Source organism: Vicugna pacos, chromosome 21 (assembly GCF_048564905.1).
Source record: "Vicugna pacos chromosome 21, VicPac4, whole genome shotgun sequence".
Classification (NCBI taxonomy): domain Eukaryota; kingdom Metazoa; phylum Chordata; class Mammalia; order Artiodactyla; family Camelidae; genus Vicugna; species Vicugna pacos.
Window position 1 is genome coordinate 2,838,444 of NC_133007.1, and position 23,809 is coordinate 2,862,252.

The 23,809-nt window shown below is 43.0% G+C and overlaps 1 pseudogene; it reads right to left on the bottom strand.

Annotated features, from left to right (window-relative positions):
• Positions 1-4,506: 4,506 nt before the first annotated feature.
• LOC140688155 (testican-3-like) lies at positions 4,507-23,232 on the bottom strand (annotated as a pseudogene).
• Between the last annotated feature and the right edge of the window lie 577 nt (positions 23,233-23,809).

A 23,809-nucleotide genomic window follows, 5' to 3' on the forward strand; every position in this document is an offset into this window, starting at 1 on the left:
AGCCCTCCACTTAACAGCCAAGCATCCTGTGCACCCGCTCCACTCACAGAGGAATTTCTGAAACAGTGAAAGCAGGGCGATGGTTTTATTTAAAATATGGAGGAAAAGGTGTGGAGGGATAAATTGGGGGTTGGGGATTAACAGACACACGTCACTGTATGCAACATAGATAAACAACAAGGACCTACTGAACAGCACAGGGAACTATATTCAACTTCTTCTAATAACATATAACAGAAAAGAATCTGAAAAGAAAAAACATATATACGTGTATGCAAAACTGAATCCCTTTGCTCTGCACCTGACACTAACATTGTAAACCAACGACATTTCAGTAAAAAAATTTTTTAAAGATGCAGGAACTAGGGATTCCATCAAAGGTGGGAAGCCTGCAGCACCAGGGGCCTGAAGGCACGCTCTGGTTTCTAGCAGGGCTCGACCTCTGGGCTGCGCTATCCGTTAGGGTGGCAGCCACTGTGACTACCCTGTGCCGGGCCGAGGTCACCAACCTTGCACGAGAGTCCCTCTCCTCTCGCCCTTCACGCCACCATGAATCCTTCAACTCGTGTTGTCACTGTAAACAGAAAAGTGTATTTCTAGTGTCCCCCTGACTTGCATCTGCAGACGTACTTCACTGCACCACAAATTGAATCACCACAACTTTACTGACATCAGATCCCAAAGGGATCAAAACTGATGGAAGATTGTCAAACATTCCCATTTGTCATTCTGTCATCCAAGATGCCCTTTCCCACAGGCCCCAAGTAACTGTGCACCAAGGGATTTCAGAGAAGATAAAACCAAGGGATTTCAGAGAAGATAAAATGGTGAACAGGAATCTCCACACACATCGAACATTTTGCCGCATGTTAACAAGTGTTACTGCCCCAAAGACGGGAAACTTAGGTATTATATTTTTCTCTTTTACTAAGACTGGAAGATAGCCTTTTACATTAAGACACCTTTCATTTGGAAATTTCCCAAGGTGCTTTTTTCAAGCTGTACAGTTTGAATTGCTCCCCAAAACTGAAACAAAGGAATAGACATTAAATTCCCTACAGGGAAGTACGTGCCTTTCAGAGTAAGTGCGTGTTGCCTGAAGCCACGGAAAGAACCCAGGACAGAGTGGAGATCTGGGGGCTGAACGCCGGGGCCCAGGCTGGTCTGGAGACCCAGGGAGCAGGTTGCACGCTCCCCTCCAGGGCTCCTCAACCCACAGGGTCCTCAGCACCTCCTCACCCAGCAGCTGAGTCTGTCTGCTCCTAAGGCTGGCTGCCATCACCACCTGCCGGCAGCAGCTTGCGCTGCAGTTAGCACCTTCCTTCAATTTCCCAAATTCACGAGAAGGAAAATATATTTGCCAAAGCCCGTCCTCCTGACGTAGGCTGCCACGTGCGCATCTTGGGCCACGTCTTTACTTTCCCCACCCTCACCTCCGTCTCCCCAACAGATGGCAACTTCTACATCACAGATTTTTAGAAATTGTGTAATTTTTTTAACAAATGCTTTTCAAGGATTTTCCCAGATTTGGGTGACACCTCAAACTGTGTGACATGCACATTGGTGCCACGGTCTGGGCTCCAGTCCACACTCAGCTCCACTTCCTCCTCCACGCCCTCAGTCCACACCTTCCTGCCTCCCCCTTCTGTTACCTACCCAGGTCCTTGGGCTCTGGAATCAGGAGAAATTGAAGAGGCCGGACGAGACACTCCAAGGCTTTTGCCAGGACTCGTGCTGCAGCAGAGGGCACGAGAACAAGTGACAGGTGCCCCTGCTCCCTCCCCAGGGTGGGGTCAGTTCCCTTAAATGGGGTGGGGGGATCCAGGGGTCGGGTGGGAGGGGTGGCTTGGTGGGTAGGCCGGCACACTTGGTGGTGCCCTGTGCGGGGATCACACCTGGCACCTGCTTTTGCTCCCAACACTGCAGAAGCGGCAGCTGGGTTTTGGTTTTCTGTTTCTTGTTCATAACTCACCCCAACAGCACGTGCAAGCTGTTATCTTTAGTCCCTTATAGTTTCTTTGTGTCCTGTTGCTTGAGGAGACATCTGTCCAAGTGCAAGCACTATAGCACAGGGTCCCAGATCCCAGCCTGTCCCCTTCCCCCGAGAGATTCTACACCCCTTATTCCTAAGGGTTAAGGGCCCAGAGGTCTCTTCTTCTGAAACTTCCTCCTGCTGGATGAGGCTGCAGAGCACAGCCTACCATGGCATCCCTCACTGACTGTTCCAAGGACCTGCAGGGACCAGGCCACCCTCTGCTGGGATGGGTTGAAATCCTTAAGCCTTCCTGAGCCTTACTTGAGACCACTGGAGGCTAGCAGACACAAACTGGACCAGAAGGCTAAAGAGACAAGGGCCAAAGAGGAAATGAACAGTAGCCACCAAAGGCCTGGAAAGGAAGGAGGTGGGTTAACACCAGGAGGGGCTGTGGACTCTTGTCCAAACAACCCTTGTTAGGTCATAGGTCAGACTGACTCTGCTTGGGAAACCAGGGGGCCTACCCGAGATCTCACGGGCACTTTGCTCAACAGTCCTGCTGGTGTTAGTGTCGAGACAGCAGGAGGGCCAGCTATGACACACAGTCTGCCCTGGTCTGCAAGCAGGCAGTGGAAGGCAAGCCTGTTACCCAAGGGCATTCTTGCCAGAGACTCAAGGGACAGCTGCAGAATTTTAAAGTCCATTCCAGACTCTTTAGCCACGTCAGACAGAGCTGCCACCACCCTTTTAAAGGTCACAACATTGTTCCCCCACCAGCCGATAAGGACCCAGTGATGGAAAGGACCCCTGCCTCTGGGCTGGCGGGTCACCCGCTGAGCACTCGGAAGAACTCAGCATCAGGGAGGACAGTGGCCAGCCCCTCAGGCCCAGGGTCTGCAGGGGTCCAGACACTGGGGAGCCCACCCCGTGGCAGGAGTATCTCTGTGAGCACTGAAAGCGCCAGTCCTCTCTCCAGGCAGACTGCACCTTTGTTCACCTGCGGTATCACCCATTTGTACCAAACACAAAATGTTTGTTTCAAAGCAAGTGCTCATTTGTGAAACTCTCTAAACCCACTTAAATAAATGAACTGGTAAATAAACTGTGAGCAAATCCAGGGTGCCCGACAAAAAGTGTTCACCAATTCCCATTTAGCCTCTGACACACCAGGAACACTGACAATCTATTTGTAAGTTTCTGCTCCCGTCCTCTAACGACTTCACATTTGACCTTGTGACTCAGACTGTCTTGTGGTCTTCTGCATGTTACATGTGCCCCTATGATAACCAGAGAGAAGCAGGCTTGAGGATGCACAGCACGGTTTCACGCCTGAGCCTCAGAATTTAACTTAAGAAAGGACAAAATATTGGATAGTTCCATTCTTTTCAATCAAAAATATTCCTTTAAAATTTGAGTTCATTTCAAGGACTCAATTCTTAAGTGTTCTAAATACATTGGCCTTGTTATTCAAATTAAGTCTAGGAAATAGCTTTGTTTGATTTCTCCCTAGTGGTGAACATACTTACATTCGGTTATGGGCGGGTAAATGTATTACCACCTCCTGCCCTAGAATATAACTTCACAATTATGTTGCTCACCAATGACTCTATTGTGCCTAGAATAGTGCCTGGGCATCAGTAGGTGCTCAATATTGATGTTTTTGGAATAAATAAATAATTATATTAAATCAGAATATTCAAAATGAATTAAATGACCAAGAGATCTGTCACAAATATAATTTTAGACACATTTATATAAATATATACTGCACACACAGACTTTATATAAAGTGTAGCGATGTATACATATTTTCAATTTTATATTTTCGGTTGAATTGGTTGCTTTCCTGGGAGCTTGAAAGATGATACGTCTTTAAAAAAAAAACAGCTTCACTTAAAGACCACCATACTTGTTACTTTGAATTAATTTGCTAAACCTTTATACAGAATTTGATCTTTTTTCTTTTTCCAATCAATCCACAAGTTGCATTTTGTGGTTCTTACACTTTTGTTAAACAGGTAAGGTTATTCTATCACTCTTCAAAAATGCTATTGCTACAGAAATTTAGCTAAATATATTAAATATAATACCACAAAAATGGGCTTAAAAATACTACCCTCAACAAAGAAAATGATCTACTTTGCAATGCTATGACAAATGAAACAATGCATGCTAAAACCTTCTATTTCCATTTTGCAAGGCACCATACAGTACCTTCTCTAAATTTTAATACAAGAAACAAAATGGCATAATTCTCAGATTAAACACATATTTTTATCTAAAACAGAAAATAAGAATTAAGATTTTTAAGTGAAAACAGAACAATCTAGCAAACAAAAATCTTTTAAAACATGTATAATAAAACAATATCCAAGATGCCAAGAGCTCTGACTTTGAAACTCAAAATTTTTTCAAAAAACTTTTCTAGCTAGTTTGTGATGTATCCATTTTTAAAATCAAGAAACAGATTAAGAATCTTTCATGCTACTACCTATGCCCCAGAAAATCATTAAGACACAGTTTAATTTGGTTACAAGATTCTTTATTTTGTAAACTATACATAAACAGTAATAAAGAAAATGCATTGTACCTTAAATATTACATAAAGTCAACATTAAATTTTTTTAGTGTCTATAAATCACGTGGAAAGAATCCACCAACTGTATTTCAGTGGATCATATACTGGGAAACCAGCTGACCCACTTTAAATGGTGATACTAGTGTGTAACATCCAACAGGTTTTTCCATTTTTATTATGAGCACAAAACCATAGGTCTGGCAAACTCAAAGTGAGGATGTGCCAAAAGGTCTACACAATTAACTAACATGCTAACTTAAATACAACAATTAAAGTAATTTTGTTGCAGTTAAATCTCAGATGGTGCTACTCCACACAAAAATCATACACAAGCCCACATGGCAAGTATGTAACAAGAGGAAAAAAGAAAGAAACACACTCCATTTTCTTCATTCCAGCAGCAGTGACATCACTGGTATCAACTGGTTAATTAGGTGTGCTTGTCTGTGGACTACTGTCCTGTGCCAGTATGCATGCTGAAACCACTCTGTCTCTACTTTGCAAGGCACCATACACACGCCAAGTTTCAATACCAGTAACAAAATGGGACAATTTTTAGATTAAATGCAAATTTTTATCTAAGATAGGAAAAATAAGAATTAGTATTTTAAAATTTGGTACTGGGGCAAATGACAAACTTTTTTGTGAAAATACAGTTTAAAAGAATCCTTATCTTTGTCTTTCTGCTTTAAAGTCTGCACCCTATGTTGCTGGTCAGAAAGATCAAGAAAACTAGAAAGGTAAAGAAATCATGCTGGTTAAAAATTTTAAAAAAATTTACATGAGCCTGCTGTCCATATTAAAACAAAATTTAGAAAGGATAACTAAGTGTTTAACTTTCAGAATCCATGGTATTCCATACTTGCCATTTTTGAGATGTCTTATCACATCCAGAATAAGTGCATAATTAAAAGCATCACTGGGATGACAAGCTTGACGGAGGACTCGGGGATGGACTTTGTCTTTCTCACCTCACTCACCTCTGAGTCAGTCGCTCCAGCTTTGGGAAAGAGGCGCCTTGGGAACTGCAATTAAGGTCATGCATATTTTTATAAGATCCCGGGGGCCCAGGTCACTAATATCTGCAGATTCAACTGAGAACTCCTCTCCGAAGAGTGTCCCATACGACCTCCAGCGCTGGCCTCTCCGTCTGTGACCAACTTACAGTTTGCTTTCATTGACGTTTGTCGAGACCACGAGCTCCTCCCTCTTCTGTCAGGAGAGACCCCGTACGTGTCCTTTTTCTCCAGGACAGATACAACTCAAAGTAAATGACTTGTATTTAAACATAAAGCTCTAGGATTTTAGTTGTGGTATCTGAAATAATTATACAAAACATAAGTGAGTTTTAGACTCATTTTGCTTTTGGGCAAGAAGGTAGTTCTCTGTAGGCATCACCGTGTAAATGACGGAAATGTGCTCCATCCTCGCCGGTCACACGTAGCCGTCCTGGTCCCCGCCATCGTCATCGTCTCCCTCCTCCTCCTCATCGTCTCCAATCTCATCCTCACCGCGTGTCACACCATCCTCGCCCATGTCACCGGCCCACTCTCTGAAGTCTCCACTTGCAAAATCTCCCGAGGTCTCAAAGTCAACAGCTTAGGAAAGCGGTAAACAGTGGTGTTATTTGACTGAGTGGTGGGATAATTTCTGATGGACTGAAAATTGTTATGAAAACTGAGGCACTTCATAAAATTCTAATTTGCTCTTTAGCTTTCTTAACAAAAATAAGGTAAGATCCATTTGTCATCATTTATTAAAATTTATGTGGTAAAAAGCAGAATTATTACTGAGGTCTGACAGACAAGAGTTCTAGTCCAGTGATACGATCTCAGCCCAGTTCTGAGAAGGCCCATATCAAAGTAAGAGGGAGGTGTGGTTACAAGCAAGATTCAGGTGCAGGCGGCTAGCTCTGAAGTCAGGGAAACAGTCCGTCAGCAGAGGACCAGGCTGGGAAACTCTCTCCTCCAACGCCTCCGAAGGAGCTCTGAGGACGCCCCGCCCTGAGCTCCAGGAAGCCGGGCTGCACGTCTGATGTTTGGAACCACAAGATGACGTACTTGTGTGGGATCTTGTTACCAGAACAATAAAAAGCTAACACAGCCAGTCAATGCTTTAAAAATATTTAGGAAAGTATCAGCTCCTATTCACGGAGGCAGTAATGCACACACACCTCAGGATGTATTCATTTTCCACCTCCTCAAGACAGTGTGTTTATTTTCTAAACTTCCTAATATTTTAGTCCTGAAATTCTGTGGAAGCTAATTATAACAAATGCTATCAATGGAATCCATTGCGATTAATAACTGATTGATTTCACAATACAACGCATGGAGATCCACACCTCACGTGAAGAAAACTTTTTCTACTCTGCAACTTCTTGTATTTTCTTAATAATTTCAACAAGCTGAGAAAACTCAGAAGTCATATTACCCAAACAATTTCCGACACTTACTGAATTCATCTCCATATAATTTTTACTTATAAGATAAATTGAAATTCTTTATCCATCACTGGCATCACTGATGACTGAAGTACTTAATAATGCAACCCATTTAAACTATGTATTACAGACACATGTTACAATTCTGTTAGCTACTGACTAGACTTAATCCTACTTAAACCTGAAAACACTGATCAGAAAACCAAAGCCAAGCTATTAAAAGTGTTATGGAATAAATAAACGCAAAGCATGGCATTTCATCATTGAATGCAATTGCTTGTATGCTGTTTACCACTTACCTATTTCTAAAGAATCACAGTGTGTCAGTTTCAAAATCCCATAAAGGAGGAAAACATTTTCTAAAACACAACACTGGTCAAGAACTTTGTTTTCATTTTTGGTCATTTGAATTAATGGAAACACAATCCATTGATTCCGTGTGTGTGTGTGTGTGTGTGTGTGCTTGTATTTTGTGTCTATACAGGCTAAGTGGCTATTGTAAAGAAAATTTTCCACAGTACAAACAAAAATACTAATTTAAAACTTGCATTCTGAAAAAATATTTTATGAGACAAAAGTAATGTCACACTTAAAACTTTAAAATGTATATATATGATGCTCAACTTAATTGTAATACTACTTTTTAGGTATATGTGTAAAATGCATGCATAGAAAAACAATTAAAATATTAATTATAATTACCCTTCAAGCAATTAAAAGTGTATTTTCTCCCCCAAACATAAGGAAAGATGGCCACAAACCTACAATTTATGGACCTTTACTTTAAAAAGGTTCGTTTTTCTTTCATGGGTGAGCCTCTGCCCCCTTAGTGAACATCTCCAGGGCACACAGACAGGAGGTGCTGGGTGGGGACACGGGTGGCCCGGAGCAGTCTGCCCTCCCCACCCAGAAGAACAGGTGAGGCATTGGACGTATTTTCTGTATCTAAAATAGCAAAGGGGCCCACCTTGTAGCTCTTCTTAAACCATCTAAATTATGCGGTCCTATTTCTTATTCATACGAGGTTTTAGTGTGCTAGGAGCCAGTCTTTGTCACCCGCCCCCCGATGTCCCATGTCTGCACAGAGTTCTAGTGAGTGTGGAGAGCGTGTTGAGGGAGGACCCCCTTCTTACCACAGTCTGCGCCCGCCACCTCGTTTCCGTATCTGTCCACACACAAGCACGGCCCAGCGCTGCCGCGGCACTGCCTGGGCTTGTAGTAACCGTCCTCGTCACACTGGGGGATGTACTGCCCTGCAAGACACACCGTGATGAGTGACTGGTGCCCCTCCTCGGGTCACTCAGCCAGGCACGCGTGGGCCCGGCCCTGGGCGGGGAGCTGGTGGTGCCCGGAGGACAGAGCAGCTAGGGCCCCGCCCTCGTCGTGAGGAACTGCCACTGTGAGTGTCGTTAGCTGAGAAATCTCCTGTCTTTCCTCTCCTCACTCTGCAAAGGTGCCGTTTTCAGGGGCAGGACACCCAGAACTGGAATCTGACGGATGCCGTAACCCCCAGTCCCCCAGACCAGGTGCATGGCCACCTGCGACCTTCGCTCCCCAGACTGTCATTCCTACACCCCCAGCTCTCCCCACGTCAAGCTGCTGCTTCCTCCAGACCCAGAAGACTTCATCTCCACAGGAATCTCTTCCTCATCCGGAACCCTCTCCCCTTCCCTCCCTCTTGCAACTGAAAACCTGACTTAAATGTGACCCCTTCCTGTTAAGCAGGAGGGTTTCTGATATATTTCTTCCATCATGTGTGTGTGTGTGTGTGTGTGTGTGTGTGTGTGTGTGTGTGTGTGTCTTACTGCACAGCTTCACCACTATCCTGTGATATCCTCTGGGCACTTTGGATGCTCTTGATTTTCACTGTTACATGAGCAACCCTTAAACTCAGTCTAGTGGGGAAGAGAGACATCTGTTTTCACACCTATAGGATCTAACATAGTCCCGGCACACTGCTAGTGATCATGTCCGGCAAACAATTGAGAAGTGAATTCCCAGTCTTCAGTAACAGTCCAACACTACAATGTAAGAAGCTTCTGGAGATTAGAAGATTTTCCTGTCTTTCCTGACCAATTTTTCTCTCAACAATCAGACACACTGTAGTTATTTGGTGAAAAAAAAAAGAAAACCAATGACTAAGAAATGGATAAAATGTGAAACTCTCATCTGGTCTTGCAACAATATGGGCTCATTATTTGATCCTTTTGAAAAGCTTAAAAATTCTGATATATGAGTAACCAATTTAATTTAAAACTGATTCATTTGAAATATCTGAACTCCTGGTCTTTCCATGAGGGACACAGAACATCGCCAACACAGAAAACATGAGAACACCTTCTGTGGATTTAAGGCCAGCAAAAACTGGGAAATTTTTAGCACTATTATCTCTACCTCTTAAAAACCACCATGATTTGCCATATTTGCCATAAAAATGTTAAGAGCGAGAGTCAGTGTGACCATTTAACTCTTCTCCGGTGCCTGCGCACCTTGAAAGTGGAAGAGCGTCGTCAGAACGAGGCTGGAGCTCGGCCGCGACCGAGACAGCCTGGGGCTGGAGGGCAGGCAGCGCCCGCCTCTCACAGCGCCGAGGCCGCGGGGGAGGGGCACTGCTCTGCAGCGGTGACTTCCACTTTTATGAACATTTTTGTGAACAAAGGTGACTCCTCCCAGCTGGGCGCTAAATATTTTCATTTTTTGGTAACACTGAATTATCAAAGCCTGGATGTTAATAGATTTGTCACTAATAGACATTGATCAAGTCTAAAACATTTCACCATTGAAGGTCAGTGGCTTTTCCCACTGGACGTGCTGAACTTCCATCTGTAGACACAAAGCCAGGTACCAACATAACCTTTACACCTGTGAGCAGGACTGTAGGGCATCTTACAAAAGAGTTAAAAGAAACATGATACTTTGTAGCTTTGATCTAATGATGACGATTCACATCTGAAAATGCTGCATTACAAAGTATTAGCCTATTTATTTTGAACTTTGAATTTTCAAGTAATATGTAAAATCTTTTCATGTAAACATACAATATGCTAATTACAAAAACAGCAAATCATAATATAATACAAATTGATTAATCAGATCCAAAAACACAAAGTTACATGTCACTAAATACCCAGGAGCATACATGAAAACAGTAAGAGCAAAACTGTATGTGGTGTTTTATGTTGGATCCTAAAACAGAAAAAAGGACAACTGTGGACAAACTGGTGAAATCCAGACAAAGTCTGAGGCTTAACTAAGAGGACTGTATCGATGTTAATTTCTTAGACTTGACAAACATCCAGCCATCATTCTTGGGAAGTAAGGTGGCTTCAGGGGAGGCTGGGTGAAGGATGTATGAAATTTACATTTGTAAATTTTTGAATCTAAAATTATTCCCAAAAGAGGTTATTTAACAATTGTATGTTTACAGGAATAAAGCAAATAACCATACATAATAGTTTCACAATCTGTTGACAGCCAAGCATTCAAGTATTGCAAGGCTTTGGATAAAATTTGGAATTTATATTCATCCATCATCTTCTACATACATTAACTTACTAAAAGTGAGCTGTAAAAAGCACTGATGAAACACTCTAAAAGGCCTGTTCACCTCTCCTTGAGGTACTCAGGCCACGTGTCACCCTGCCTCTCTCTCTCCCTCGTCTCTGAATACACACATGCCATCAACTCTTGAATTGTTACCAACAGAATTAGAATTGAAGTTTCTGCTGATGCTTTAACTTTAGCATTGTTTAAATCTCTTTTACTTAATAACTTTCAAAATGAGCATTGCATTAGGGTAGTGAAACACACCTAGCATCTTTCAACAGGTCAGATAATAGAACTAAGTTTAACGGCTTTCCAAAACTTCGTAAGCTTTATTGCTGAAATTCAGTGTGGTCTACCTTTGTGGGATGAACACTGATTTCCCATTGCTGTCTCCCTGGGTTACTGACGTGAGCAGTGAAGGAGTCAGAGAGTGACCTGCTACTCACCCAGAAACTTCTTCACCCCGAGCCGCTTCTGAAGACCGCTGAGCTCCGTTTGGCAAGGTGGGTCTGCAACAGCATTAAACATGACCTTAAGGGTTACAGTTTGACAAAGACGGTGTGGGTTCCACATTACCAAAACTAAGAGTCACATGGCTTTAGAAGATATATTACATATTAAGTATTCTGCAAGTAGATACATGTATGTACAATCATAAAATTCACTTACAGGATGGAAAATGGTTCCTTTCATTTCACTGGTCAATCAGCTCATTAAGGTAAACACAGCTGAGGGGCTTCTGCCTAAACAGCTCCCTGGTTACGTTTTCCTCACATAGAAGAGTTTCTATGATCGAGAGAAACAGCACTGCACTCAAATATGATCCAGGAAACAGTTAATGTTTCCGAGGAATTTCAGAGGTGCTGTTATAAGTTCTGACACTGAGTAATGTGGACAGGCTTCGGTCTTAGCTGCGCCCAGATGCTTCAACAATACATGCAATTGGGAAACAGGACGTAATATACAGTAACTTCTGAGAAGTCATCTTTTAAAAAATAAACAAGACTTTAAACCAATTTGGAAATAAGTATTTGTCTACTTTTCCAAACTCTTTCAAACCTACTGGAGAATATTTTCAGAAGCGTAAAATTCTAAACAGAAACAATGTAGCTTGGCTTGTCTTATTATATATAATTAGACACATTCTTCCATATAATACATACTTTATATGAAAATAGTTTAATGCTTTACACTCATATTCTAAAAACTTGATATTAATACTTGCTATATAAAACTATCACAAACCATTGAAAGAGCAAAACAATATTTATTTTGCTACACTACAACTTTTTAAGGAAAAGCAAGATATAATTAATTCAAATAATTAAAAATTCTTTAGTATAAAGCTCGCAATAGTCAGTTACTAAATTTTCATGGAAGCAACAAAGTGGAATGAGGAAATAAGACAAAGAACTTGAAATGTATTTTACAGTTTAATACGTAAGGCCAACAGTGCTTTTTCTAGAGGATCCTAACGTGTGAAGAAAAAGTAATTTGTTTGAAAAACCTGACTCTTGATTAGCAACCTCACTGAATAACCTCAGGACAGCCCCACCAGCTCTGTGTGAGGGGCGTGCAATGCTTCCAGAGAAGTCATGGTAGATCACGCTGTTCCACATACAGCACGGGAGTGTGGAATACCTTTCCTCCCCTCTGCTTCTGGCTTTCCACTCAGAAGTACGCGGAGGGCCTGACTGAGATTTCATAGGTCGTGAAACGCACTTGCAAAGAACTGATGCAGATGGAAGGGCAGGGAGGTGGCCAAGAGCATGAAGGTCTGGACACGGTGAGATGTGAACGCTCGGTGTAGGGCATCAGCACAGACTTACACACAAGATTTATTTCCCATCATCTTCCGATGTTTTTACTTTATGGGAAATTCTGACTTTATCTGCTTAAAGGTGTATGAAAATCATGAGTTATCTAATATAGGCTTTAATTCAGTCACTGTATTTACAAGTAATGAATCCCAATGCTTGTTTTAAAAAACAAGAAAAAAAGAATTAAAATCTTCTACTAGTTAATTAAAAAAAAAAGCTGTTTTCAAAAATAACACTCTTCATTGTTTTGCATTCTGAATTTAAAAACTCAAATCCTTATACTGGAACCATTCACACATTACCTGAATGTCATATCACGAATTGATAGTTTTCCATACAATGATAACAATGCATTCTTATTTTCCCACACAATTCTGAGCTGAATGTCACTGGGAAAATAAATAAGGAAATACCTACATGTGCACAATAGGAATATACACATGTGTCCTTCCCACACTCACAGCTAGTCACTTTTAGGGAGGTGCATTTCCATTGTCAAACGCAGACAACTGGAGTCACAGCTGAAAAGGGGGCGGACGCTGCAGAGGCCTGGGGATGACCAAGTGGGCAGCGCATCCTCTGCAGGGTAGGGGAGCCCCTCTCAGGGGCTGCTCCCCTGTTCCCTGTCCTCACACTTTATGGCCCGCACAGCCTCTAACAGGATGAACAACACTCCCTGTGCTTAACATCTTGCCTTAAACAGGAAAATGTCTTTCGTAGCAGTGGTGCAGTTGGTCCCTGTCCCTGTGGCCAAATGCGTGACCCACTCTGAGGATGCACTGCTCCCACCTGTCGGCATACCGTTGGCTGAAGTGAGACTTGCTGGGGTGACCTGTACTGAACGGGACTTGCCAACAGGCTGCACAGGGACGTCTCTCCGCATTTTATGTCTGACCTTGCAAAGTCTGCATATAGCGGTAAAGCTGCTGGAGGCAGAACTTTCAAATCCCAGTCCCTGTACTCCTCCTACCACGTGAAGGTGTTTGGGGCCAGTGCGCGCCAGTCCACAGCCGTGAGATGGGGTAATTAAACTTTCACAGGCTATGTGGGTAATAAATGATTTTACATATCTCAAAAACTAGCTGGGCCTGAGTAAATGTTAATTTTCTTTCTCTTCCTGGATCTTACACAACAAGACTTTAAATGAAATAAATGGATTTACTGTTTTGAGTGGGGGCGTAGAATACACTTTACGAAAGTCAGTTACTAACACCCAAGGTAACAAAAATCCCCAAGTAATATTTCTCCTACGCCTGTTTCATGATTAGTTAGAAAGAAGAATTACACAAGCCAAAATCATAGCCATTTTGTACCACTTAACTCTCAGGATTTCAGAATGTTAGTCATGGAAACAAATTTGTAGTTTAATTAAAGTTAAAACATTTTTTCCATTGAAAAACTGTAAGTATTTCACTGGCTTAAGACTTTATATTCTCAACATCTTTGATTAAACTATTGAAATGAATCTTAATTTTATATTTTTGAAAGGTACTTTTCAAAAAACACTTTTATTTTTCTGGTATTTTCCAACAACCATACAACTATGGTCTTGATTGCAGTTTTAAGTCAACCTGGAATCAGTAACACCCACTTATTCTCTCTCTCTCTACACACACACACATACACACACACACACACACATACATTTTACTCTAATTATAGTAAACTTAAGAATTTGTTGTTTGTATTGAATAAATAGGAAAAACACATTCTTTATAAGGTGAAACATTTGAAGAAAAATGTTTTAAAATTAATGTTTATTCCTTTTCATGAAATTACTTGATGAACTAATTCTGTAAGTCAGGAGCTTTTTGGTTTTGTTTTGTTTTTTTTGTAATGTTTTCTAGCATATTAAACTAATACACAGAATTAGCCAAACTCTCCTAAGGTTTTGGGAAGTTGTATAAATCCTTTAACCAGCTTGGGTACCATTAACTAAATTACTTCTACCATATATTAAATGATCTCATAAAATATCTTTATGTGACTATAAGGATTTTAATACTTTGGAAGTAAATACATGAAATGTATATAAAGCAGAATCTTTTGGGGACTTTTGATTAATTCTATAAATATTACTGCAAATTCTATGAATGTTTTAAGATAAACACATTGATTTCTGCAGTAGAAACATTCAGAGTTATTCAGAATAGTTTTAAATGCTCATGTATAAACACTTGGACATGCTATCATAACAACCAAAGAAAAACTAGAAAACACGTGTCATAATAAAGGACCACATGCCTTTTTATGGCAAGTTCACCTGGATTTACTTTTTTATTCTTTAAGTGATTTAAGTGTAGACTCGTCATTAAAACTAGGATGAAGTTTTCTAGGGGTATTCAGTCACCCTGAAAGCATGTAATAGTAAGTCAGCAAGTGTGTGTGTGTCTGTATGTGAGTGATTGTGTTCATGTGTCTCTGTGTGTGTCTGTGTGTACAATTTAGAATACTCTAACAAATCAAATTTTTTACACTTTGTTTAAAGTAGTTTATAAATAATCTACGCTACAAACCCAGTTTACAGATAAGCATGTTGTCTCTAATTACTAAACTATTACTAATACATGAAAAGGCATTGAGATAGTAAAAATGCCCTAGAGAATGTGCTGGTTTCCTGAAAACCTGAGAACCATCCACAGTTCAAAGCAGCTTGTTCATTCTCTCAGCTGCCAGGAGCTTTAAAATGTAGTGATGATAGCTGACGTGTCACGTCAGACTAATTCCCAATTTGTCTTTCAAAATCAGCATCAGGGTCACACGTATCATTGTTTTCGGAGGTTCCCCAAACCTTCCCATAATGTCAGTGTTTGGGGCCCTTCCCTCACACACTTGATTTTAATTACCCTCCGGACGACTATACACGCAGGCTCCAGCGTCCTGTTACATTTCGTTTCCTAGTGAAGACGGGCTGTCAAGGACAGCCGCTGCCTTGCCTCTCCAGGGAATCGGGACTCCGTCTTTGCTAATGAATTTTTATAAAGCTAAGTTATCTTAAAAGTTTGAAAGATCATTTTAAAATCAAATACGTAAAAATAACTTTATGGTGAAAGCTATGGTTCATTCAAGTCATTTAAAAAGATCACAAAACAGAACATTAAACTCCACAGCATAGAGATGAAAATCCCTTTTTACACCGTGGGCAAGACCGACAACAGGTTAATTTAAATGACTACCTTTAGCATCTATGTTCTCCTATCCCGATGTCCTTCTTGGTGGCTCATGATGGAGACTCTAAGGAAGTGCATTAACAGAGCACATTAATTATGGTTTTTTATCTCCTTCAGCGTGTGTAGCATCCCTGGCTGAGTTATGCTGTTCAGGCTTACCTGCTCTTTTGTTAACCACTCTAGTTAGAAGAATAGCTACCAAAAGAGTGGGGTTAGGCACTACTGTCACTGGGAGGACCGAGCACGTGGGGGCTGTACCTTGCTGTCTCTGGAAGCAGGCACACCACTCATTGTTGGAGATGCAGTGGTCCCGGTACGTGTCACAGGAGTTGAAGAAAGCCTCCGCGCATGGCTCGTTTTGTCCAGGTACATGCTGCCCAGCTCTGACGGGTCCAGGAGCAGGTCGTAGTTGGTGTCCAGTCTGTTGAACATCCAGCCAAGTGAATCCTTACAAATTGGCAAAATACCGGTATCAAATCCTAAAGGCAAAGACAGAAAAAAAAGATGAGCTAAATCTGGATGTCACCATCAGCATGCAAACACCATGGTGCCACGTGGGTTCCCTCCAGGCACCTGCTCCCAGTTGGCTCCAGAGTAAAGGGACAGAGTCACACACACCTGGCAGGAGAGTTGTGAGGACTAACCAACCAGGACAGAAAGCTTCAGGACTAGTTAGTCATTTGCTCAGTGGCAGGTCCTACTGTCATTATATTATAGATTTTTTATTCTTCTTTTTATTGGTCAAGCTTTTCCTGAATAAGCAGGTTATCATGATGAATGGTTCACTAGGTGACATGCCTCTAACTGAGTAATATTCATAAAAAAATAAAATTCATTTTTTAGTCAAAGCAGCGACATGCCCTTTCAACAGAAGTATGACTGACATATTGTAAATCCCAGCTTCAGCAGTGCTCTGTATCTTGGCAGAACCACAGCAACCCTGACAGCTCACAAGTAACATCCGGAGAAAGAGCCACCACTGTGTAACTTTCGCAGCTCCCGTCTTCCCTCAAGGGCTCTTCTAAGCACGAATCTGCCACGGTGGGCGCAGGGGTGCGCGGGGGGCAGGTCTGTACCCAGCCGCTCGCTCTCCGAGGGCGATCACCTCGCCAGCCACGGGCCCCGCCAGGGTCAGTGTCCCGCAGAGCGGCAGCGGCAGCGGCAGCGGCAGCGGCAGCGGCAGCGTGTGAGGCGTAACCGAGGAACTTACCTTCGACTCTCACGTGTCAGGTTACGCTGGTTTTCACATGTGTTTTGTCATCTGGTTTTTGTCTTATTTGTTACGGTTCACTCATCACAAGTGGCAGGAAAACAATAACTCATTTAACTGGTGTGGAGGAGAGGCTGTCCTTGGAGAGGGTGTGACGGTTGTCTGGAAACTGAGGATCAGACAGACAAGCTTCAGGAGCTAGACAGCAGTTGAACCATTTATGAGCGGAATTCTCCCTCAGGTGCAGTTCCATTTATTTTCTAGTTGTGCACAAACTACTTTTATAATTTATGTTTGCAAGATGAAGAATAATGGCAGAGAAGATATTTTGCATTTTTAGGATACTTAGGATTACAAATTAAATGGGTATCTACTGTAGGAGATGTAGGACTGAAGACGTTTGCAATCTCGCCACCTTTGCAGGGTTTATCTCAGTAACATCCTCAGAGCTTCCTATCTGTGCGTTGCGGTGCCGGGCAAGGACGTGCAGAGATCAGGCGGTGTCTGTGACACTTTCATAAAAGCACAGAGAGACATCCAGTGACTTTCTCACTGTTTGTGCTTTTCTTTGTAAAACTGTCGGCAGCAACAAACAGAATTCTCCCACTCAACCAAACAGAAAGTAAACGTGAGTGGCTCTTCTATTTACTTCCCAGGTCCTGACCTTGGTTCTGGGAATGCAGGGTTGGAACATGCGGACAAGGACCCTCTTCTCTGAGCTTACTTTCAAAACAGCATGGCTGGAAAACTGGCTGAAGCTATCCCTGACCACCAGAAGTTGTCGAGTGCTCAGGGATTACATGAAGAAAGCCACCTGCAGGAAAAATAAATGCACTAAACTCTGCAAAACCACTCAAAGAACCCGAGTTCTGGGTTGAGGTTTCTGGTGTGGCTTTGACTTTCTCTTCCCTTCCCAAGTTCATCTTATGAAGCACTGAAGGAACTTAAATGCCTTTATGAGCAAATGGTCTGGGGAGACGAGGGGGCACTGGGAGTCAGTGTAGAGGGCCTGCCCTCTCCCTTCACCTCCTTCTGAAGAGCAGAGGGCCCCGCTGCCAGCTTCCTGAGGCTCCCAGGGCATCACGGAAGGCCTGCCAGTGTCTGTGAGGAGAGGTGGCTGAGCCCCAGGGGAGGCTGGCCTGTCTGCTCTCTGCCTGGTCCTGGTGCTGCCCACGTGGGAGCGGGCACTGCAGTGCAGCCCAGACGGCTCTGGGGAGGAGCTGGGCCCGGAGGCTCGCTCTCTGCTGAGGTGCCGGGTGGATGAGACCCAGGGATGCGGGGCTGGAGCAGAAGGCCAGGGTCCACCGGAGCACCTCCTGTCCAGGTCAGTGTGGAGGTGACAGCACACGTGCCCTGTGCCTTTCAGGATGGAGAAGAAGGACTGGAGCACTGACACAGCTGACATTAGCTCCGGAAGGAAAATTCCACTCGGGACTGTGGGAGCAGCGTGGATGCCGGGGACCCCTCGTGAGGGCGCCTGTGGGCTGCTCGGATCACACCTTCGCTTGAGCCTCCTTTGAACCGCCACCAGCCTTTAAAATGGGAGACTTAAACCGACCTCCACCCAGCTTCATGACGACTCACAAACACCGTTAGTTTCAGCACGTCCTTCCTCGCTGTTTTTCTCAGGATGGTGTGAAAGAGAAGGGGCCTCACTTCCCATCATGTTTGCAGCTCTACTTTGAGAAGAACTTTTCTACAACCCAGATACCAACATAAAAGAATTTTTCTGAAAATGTGATGTGCACAGGTACCTAGTAAATTTTAGACACAACAGAACTAAAAGTTTATCCTTTGTGTTAAAAAGTAATGAACTTACAGTGCACATGTCTGTTAAGTGATCAGTTAGATGAAATGCGATGTTTTAGATGGAGAATGCCAGGGAAGCTGATTTGGATTCAGGTCACTGGCCTGTCATTAAGTCATTTAATATGTAGATTTAACGTCCACGTCTAGACAATGTGTGGACTTTTAAAGCATGACCTCTATGTTACCCTGGAGATAAAAAACACAGTGAGTTTATGTCATCTGAATGATAGACAAAAAGTTGTGCTACCAGGGTCATTGGCATGATGTTACAGAAAAGGACCAGATATAACATTGTTTTGATCCTCTCAAATGTATACTATTCAATACGATTATCTTGATGCTACAAGTGTAAAATAAAATAAATTTGGAAAAAACTTCTCCTATCTTATTTTAAACTTGTGGAGCAACACACTATGTGGTGACTGAGAGAGTTCTCAGATGTGCCAGCGCATATTCCCCGTATATAACACAGAAAAAAACCAGCATGGACGCCCGTGAAGACCAACAGAGCAGGAACCCGGGGCTACCGGGGGTCTGACTGGTGTGGCCACAGTGAAGAATCTGGCTTTCATACAATTTCTGACGTCGATGTTGCCTTACACAGACCAGCCGCTCCAGCTTTCTTATGATTAGAATTTCTATTCTGCTTTACACTATGTTGCATCTTACACTTAAAATGGGTTTCTTCGAGACAGCGTGGCACTGACTCTCACACTATTTCCAAGTCTAACAATCTCTGCCTTTTTTCTGAAGCATTAGAGCCACATGCACTGAATATCATCAATATGGTTGTATTTAAATCTTCCATCTTCCTTTGATTTGATTTTGTCCCTTCTACTATTTATCCCACCGTCTTTTTTTCCATGTGCTTTGTTTTGGGTGGTTTCTGTCACATCTCTTCAGGCACGCGGACTTTCTCTTCCATAGAATCCACTTTTCACTTCATTCGTTGTCCGCTTCCCTACACGTACTACGGGCTGTTCTGTTCCTCTCGTACCTGGTGTCTGTTCACCTTTATCCCACCGTGCGCAGTAACACCGCTTACAGCAGCTGTTTAAGGTCCTTGTGTGCTAAGCCCGTCCTCACTGCTGTCTCTGGGTATGGTTTCTGGTACCCAGAAACCTCCCCAAACTGCGGGCCACTGCTTTATGCTTCACAGCGTGCTTGGTAAACATCGGCTAGATGCTGCACATTGTGGATTTTAAATCGTTGATTTGGGGGTTTTGTGGAATTCCTCCCCGTGTTTTTCTTTGTTCTGGCATGAAGCTAAAAACCTGCAAGACGGCACGACTCTTTGAGGGCAGCTTTCAGGCTCTGTTACGTCAGGTCAGAGCAGACCTTCATCTGAGGACTGACTTAGTCCCTCTGCCAAAGTGCGTCTTATTTCATCACATGGACGAACAACCATTTCTTCATTCGCTCGCCAGGGATGGACATTCGGCTTGTGGCCAGTGTTGCACTTATAAGTAAACTTTCAATGAACATCCACACGTATTTTTTTTAAACATTTTTTAATTGAGTCATAGACATTTTACAATGTTGTGTCAAGTTCCTTTGTACAGCACAATTTTTCAGTTATACATGAACATACATATATTCATTGTCACATTTTTTTCACTGTGATCTACCACAAGATCTTGTATATATTTCCCTGTGCTGTACGGTATAATCTTGCTTATCTATTCTACATGTCTGTCAGTATCTAAATTTTGAACTCCCAGTCTATCCCTTCCCACCCCATCCACACATATGTTTTAATGTGAACACGTTGTAATTTCTCAAGGAGAAATATCATGAAATGAGACTTCTGTGTCCTGCGACAAGTTCCTATTTCCTTTTATAAAACACTGCCCGGCTGTCCTTCGAAGTGGCTGCACCGTCTTGCGTTCCCACCCCAGTGGACGGGACAGTCAGTTACTCCATCTTCACCAGACCTGGTCCTGCCGTTCACCGTGGCCTTTCTAATAAGGATACAGGAGGCACCTCCTTGTGGACAGGGGTCGGCGTCTCCCCCGTGATGACCAGCATCCAGCTCCTCTCTAGGTGTTCCTAACGTGGCACCTTCTCTGGTGACGCGCACGGCGTCTTGCCCACTTTCAGTGGAGGGGGAGTTGCCTCACCACTTTGAGATCTGAGTGTTATTTATATTCTCTTGATGCAAGTCCTTTACCAGACGTGCACTTGCCAGTACTTCCTCCCACTCTGTGGCTTGTCTTTTCATTGGAAAAGCAGTAGCTTCTGAAAATGAAACATATGTAGTTTTGATGAAGTTTGGCATCACTTTTTCCTTTTATGCGTCGTATCCAAGAAATCCCTGCTGACCGAGGTCACGTGTGTTTGTGCCTGTGTTTTCTTTCATAGCCTTAGGCTGTCCACACGGGAGGGCTGACTTCTATGTAAGGTAACAGCTGTCTGGGACCCTCTTCAATGGACTCCACTACTAGATGCAAGTGACAGCTGGGCCTCCCTGACCCCACGCTGGGAGAGGGACTCAGCGAAACTCGGCCAAGAGCAGGGACGGTGTTTCTCACTCTCCGTGTTTCCCAGCATGCCGCACATGCAGTAGGGTCTTGTGTCAGCCCCTCCAGGACACATGACAACCCTGGGCCTGGGGACTACACAGCCAGCTGGCCGCGGCAGCTCCCTGGAGGGACGCAGATACCCAACTCTGGTTCCCCTGCCTGGTGCCGCCAGGCTCCTCCCCATCACAGAGCCCAGGAGAGGGACACAGATGTGGTCACTCTCCCCGGATCTGCTGCGTGTCCCATTTTGAATCCTGACATCGACAAGATTCCCGCTGGCTTTGACTCTGAAGCTGCACATCTCAACGTGAACACCAGCCACAAACAGGCATCGCCTTCTGTCCCAGTGGACCCCCCATCCTTCCCGGTCCCAGAGAGAAAGACCTGTGAGAACTGCAGTCCAGACACTCGTCAAATCAACCCCGACCCCTTCAAGCACTATGAATAATCCTATGCCCCACTTTTCATTCATCCTCCAAAGATATTCAACTCTCAAAGTGCTTCCTGCAATTAACCCACTATATTAAGTGTCTCATTTTTGGCAAGAAAAAGCTAGAAAGGGAAATAACATTTGTGATTGTGTACAATTAACCAGGCACTGTTCTGAGTGTCCCACAAGCTCTCTTTTCATCCACCTCCAAATACAGGAGGGATTGTCCGTCTTAACTAAGTTCATCAGAGATCTGAAAGCAAGCAATAAAAATATTCAAGTACAGGTACTGGGGGGACAGACGTGGACACGAATCAAAAAGTCAATACTGAAGGATCTGGAGCAAATCTTTCCCCACCCCAGGTATGAATACAGGGGCAAATATACTTTATTATTTCTTTAACTAAGATCAGGCATCCTACTTACTCTCAAGGTATCAAAAAATTAACTTCTGTCAAAAATTTAAACAATAATTCTGGAGACAAGCCAGAGAGGACACTGACGGCAGGGAGATACCACAGTTTCTCTGGGGGCTTCCTAAGAAGAAGGACGTGGACGCAGCCATCACACGTTCACAGTTATCATGTCTCTCTGCAAAAACTGACTTAACAAGAATTACTGTATTCTTTAAGGATGTCAAGACCCAGAAATACAAATAAGGGCTTACAGAAAACTCCCTGATGAGAAGACAAACAGGGCGTTTAGGAAATAGACTGTGGACGCTAAGCCCCCTAGCTAGGTGACTCTGTTAGAAACAGACGTCCGAGGACCTGCAGGTGGGGTCGTGGTGACGGGGGGTCCTCGGGACCGCCTCTGCAGCCAGGATGCTGCCCCCACTCCCTGCCTCCTCTTCCTGCTCTTAGTGCAAATGCTTCGGTCTTTGAAAGCTCCCCCAAACCAAGCTCATGTTTCAATACATGTCTCTCACATGCATTAAACATATAATACGTATTTTTTATAAATGAAAAAATATAAAATGAAAAATGTATACAATTATTCATAGCAAGCGTTCTATTTTAGTTTACATTTCCCAATTCTAAGAAATTTTTTAAAAAAACGACTTTGCTGGTTTACACAGATGAAAGAATCATGTAAGACTCACCTGGCTCTTACTTTCTTCTTTTATGAATTCGGTTTGCAGTGCGAGACTGAAAATATCCTACTGCCTACTGACAGCTGAGTCAAATTAGAAACAGCTGATCGAGGGAGTGGGTGCCGCGTCCTCCAAAACTCTAAGGGCGTCAGAGCTTCTACCTTTGTTTCCATGTGGTTCTCCTCTTCCCCACTTCTCTCAATACACTGAAATATGTTCCTACTCTTCCAGTTCAACTAACAGTTAAATGCTGTCTCTAATGGAATATTCCTTTTTCTAACCAGAGTTGTCACAAATGCTGTATCTCTTTGCAAAACACGATACGGGTGTGCTTGGAACTAATAACAATGTTCTGATTTCTGTTGACCATCTAAGTAAAGAATAAAGTTTGAAGTATGTGTTTGATCTAAGTGACTCATTGGAGACAGAGTCCCACGCAAGACACAACGACACGCCAGACTTGGGAACCTTACTGCTTCGCTCCAGCCGCAGGGACGCCCTGCTGTCCGCGTTCTGACCTCCACTCTCGTGAAGGGCCTTGAACCAGTCCCGCAGTCTGCTGACCACCTCCCTGAGCTCCAGGGCACTGCACGCTGAAAACAGAGACAACACAGATCCTGAAGAATGACTTGGCATAATACATAATGTCAGTGCTCATTCTCAAAGACGCCAACAACCAAAGGGCAACAACCACCAAAAGAAAAGATGTAACACAACTGCTAACTGTTTTGCTTTCAAAAACGAAATATGTTTCGACATAAGATGCAATGTAACAAGAACAATTCCTTTAATAAAGGAATATTATGAGAAGAATTCTGCCTCCAACCTTCGCTGCAATAAAACACACCATTAAGGCTCTTGCTGTTAACATCACATAAGTTGAGTTGTAATATTTACGTGCTGAACACCCGTCATGGGAGGATGGTGGATTATTCGGGGAAATAAAGGATTGAAAACTGCAAATGATTACTTACATATTTATTACCAGCTCCACCTATTACAACAGCTTTCAATTAAAAACCTGCATTAGTACATTCAATATACAGAGGAATCATCAATTATAAACAGAGGCCATTTTTATCTGGTTTAATCCTACAAATTTTTTTGAATACAGAAAAGGAAGAGCTATCTTTTTGACATTAGGAAAGAGTGTAAAATATTTAAGAAAATGGCATATTTCTGCTGTAAAAATAAGGTGTTAGCAAATTTTGAC